Source organism: Sturnus vulgaris, chromosome W (genome assembly GCF_052056855.1).
Source record: "Sturnus vulgaris isolate bStuVul1 chromosome W, bStuVul1.hap1, whole genome shotgun sequence".
Classification (NCBI taxonomy): domain Eukaryota; kingdom Metazoa; phylum Chordata; class Aves; order Passeriformes; family Sturnidae; genus Sturnus; species Sturnus vulgaris.
In genome coordinates, this window is record NC_142282.1 from 71,165,242 (window position 1) to 71,168,747 (window position 3,506).

Genomic DNA, 3,506 nt, shown 5'->3' on the forward strand with positions numbered 1-3,506 from the left:
GGTGGCCTCGTGGCCGGGGCAGAGGTCCGGGAACAATCCCAAGATGGCGGCAACCTCGTGGTCATGGGAAGGAGAAAAGAAACACAGCCTCCCTCGTGGGACGTACTTCCACCCCTAGCCCAGCCCTGGGGGGGCACGCCTTTGCCCCAAGCTCCGCCCTGGTGGGACGTGCCTCCAGCTCCAACCACACCTTGGTGGGCGGTACCTCCAGCCTCGTTCCAGCCTCCGGCAGGCAAGGTCCCAGCCCCAACCCAGCCTCCAGAGGGCGTGTCTCGGCCCCAAGTCGCCATGGAAACCCCCACAGACCCACAAGAAGAGGCACGCAGTGATGACATCACACGAGGAGAGACACATGATAAACCTGGAAGTGCCTTGGGACAGAGAGATACCAACACCAAAGCTCTGAGAACCATTCCAGAACCAGCAGCTCCAGCCCCGCTGATGTTCAGATCAGAGGTCGTCTCTTCCTGGGACCCGTCTCTCTTCTGGATGAAGGTAAAGCAAAAGGCTTTGGCATCTGGTGATTTAGAGGGAGCTGAACTGATTGCAGTGCCTATGTCTTCACCGACAGAAGAGGACTGGCAGGGTGGGGGAGTATGATAATGGCATTCCCGGTAATAAGGGGAAATGGAACTACTCCAGATAAATATGTACCCTTTAATTGGCAAGTTCTTGCAGAATTATGCCAGTTAGCTGCTAAGCATGGGTTGGGATCCCCTGCTGTGACAAATATGCTTAGATTCGTGACTGCTAATGTACTAACACCCTATGATATAAAGCAGATTGCGAAATTAATCTGTGCTCCAGTGCAGTATATGATGTTTGAATCAGAGCTGGAGAACATATGCAGAGGAACAAGAGTTAAAAAACTTGAGGCTATCACAGGAAGACCCATGCTGTGGGACAGGGGTTCCTCAACTCATGGGAGTGCTCCCCATGGAAGATCCTCAAACTCAAGCATGCTTAAACTCTGCAATATTAAACCAAGCAAAAGAACTAGGGATGATAGTCCTAAATAAAGTTGCAAACATGTCTGTACCAACCCAGAGATATACAAATATAAAACAAAATCCTAGTGAATTGTACATGCACTTCATAGAACGATTACAAGATGCCATAGAAAAACAAATAGCTAATGAAGATGCAAGGATCAGGTATTGTTACAATTGGCTCGAGATAATGCAAATGAGGACTGTAGAAAAATTCTAAGTGCATTGCCCAAAGAAAATCCATCCTTGGAAGAAATGATTAATGCATGTGCTAGGGTTGGGACTGCATCACATAACATGGATATGTTAGCTAATTCTTTTGCAACTGCAGTAAGGATGAATGTGAATTGTTTCAATTGTGGACAACCAGGCCACGTGAAGGCGAACTGTCCCACAAAACCAGCCTCACAAAAGAAGGCTCAGGGACAGGGCAACGGCAAGTTACTCTGTAAGCAATGTGGAAAACTTGGACATGAAACTAAGGTATGCAGATCCAAATATATTAATGGTCAGCTTCTTAAGGAAAAGGGAAACTTTAGACCCAGCGCAATGAGGGAATGCGCCCGGACAGAAATGTTTCCTCAACCTCCTGCTCAAGCCTTTGTGATCAGCTCACAGCCAGGACAAGGGGATCAGCCGGCCTGGATGTTTACACCTCAACCACAGTAACTATAAACTCAGTAAAGTGCATAGAGTCCCCCTTGAGGCTCAGGGGTCCATAGGGAAAGGACTAAGTGCCCTTCTTTTGGGAAGATCGAGTGCTACAAGGTATCTTTGTGCATCCTGGTGTGATAGATGCTGACTTCACAGGGCAAATATATGCCATGGTATCCACTCCCTCTCCACCTGTAACTATTCCTGAAAAAACTAGGATTGCTCAGCTTGTCCTTTTTAAGTCTTGTGTCCCCAATGCAGATGCAAAGGAGCGGGGAGACCAAGGCTTCAAATCAACGGGACAACCAGAGGTATTTTGGACTCAAATCATAGGTAAAGACAGACCTATCAGAAAACGTACTGTTACTATGCCTAAAGCCAAGCCCTCACAGATAGAGATTAAGGGTTTGGTTGACACTTGTTGGGGGTTGAATGCTTCCCTTTTCCTTCTGTGGAATTTCTCCCATTGTTATGCTAAGTGGCTACACCTTAAGGTAATGTTCTCTCGCAGGGAGGTGGGTAGAGGGAGGGGGGGGGGAACCGGAAAAAGGAAAGGTGGGACAGGGGTCGGGAGCAGGCTGGAAACTCTCTCGTTTGGCTCGTGGAGGGAGAGGATGCCCCGTGCTCAGATCTGGCATCTCCCCTGCCACTCCAGCTCTGAGATCCACGTTCCCTGCAGTTGGACATCGCTCTGCTGCTCTCCCACCTCACCCAACTACCTCCGGACACTCTGCCGAGCACCACGACCGACACCGTGAGGGGTGAGTCACTTTCCCCATCCCTCTCACCCCTGGGCCGCTGCAGCCATCACCCAGTGTTGTGTTGTGTTGTTTAATGTTAATTTTCCTTCTGTGTTGATGGTTCGTCCCAGTTTCTTTCCCATAAGTTAAGTACATAATGGTTTTTCCCTTTCCCGCCTTTGTCCTAGTCAGTCATCCTAAACCCCTCCCCTTTATCTGGAACCTTCCCTGTCCCTCACCCTAAACCCTGCCCCACTGGATGTCAATCCTTTGTAGCCCCTCCCTTTGTTCTAGAAGTTTCTGTGTCAAGCATTCCCTTTTGTATTCATGATTGGTTATATTGTATGTATCCCCACCCTCGGTTTACCTTATTGGCTCAATGTACCCCTTTCCCCGCCTTCTGTACCTCCCCCCGTTAACCGTTATTGGCCAGAATTTTGTGCCCTCCCCTTGCTCCTCCCCCGTACTTAAGCCTGTGTAGAACCTCCTCAAACTGCCTTTTGCGGTTCCCTCTCCCAACCTCCTGACCTGTTACCTCTTCCTTCAATAAATCCCTTCCCCCCGAACCGTAAAAGGTCTCTCCTGCGCCTCTTTGTCCCTCCCTGACGACTCGCCCAGGCGTAGCTGTTGCTACACCCCTTCTGCGCCTCCCAGAGTGGTGCCGGGGAGGGGCCACTCACCAACGCAGGCTTCCCGGAGCTAGCCGTTAGCCCAGGTGAGGTGGGCAGTGGGTGGAAGAAACGTCAGTTTGGCGCCCAACGTGGGGCTCGAACCCACGACCCTGGGATTAGGAGTCCCATGCTCTACCGACTGAGCTAGCCGGGCGAGTCGGTGCAGGGTGGAGAAGGCTGGCTGCGTCAGTTTGGCGCCCGACACGGGGCCACTTCGCCAGTGACCCCATGAAGACCCTCTAAGATCTGAGGATCAGAGGCTTTGGGCGTCGACTACCCCGGTCGGAGCAGGCCAGGTCGGCAGTGCTCCTGGGGAGAAGGTGGCAAACCTCTGTGCCCAGAGGACCACTTTCGAGGGAGGAGCGTCCTGTTGCAGCTCCTGTTCCAGAGGCTGACGGAGCAGGTAGGTATCCCCCAACGGGGTGCAGTGGGGCTTACCATTAGGCGGGGAG

At 51.5% G+C, this 3,506-nt stretch overlaps 1 non-coding gene across 1 annotated transcript; it reads right to left on the reverse strand.

The window, feature by feature from the left end:
• Window positions 1-3,135: 3,135 nt before the first annotated feature.
• On the reverse strand, window positions 3,136-3,208 carry TRNAR-CCU (transfer RNA arginine (anticodon CCU)). Its single transcript has one exon. It is a non-coding gene; the product is annotated as a tRNA-Arg (tRNA).
• Window positions 3,209-3,506: the final 298 nt, after the last annotated feature.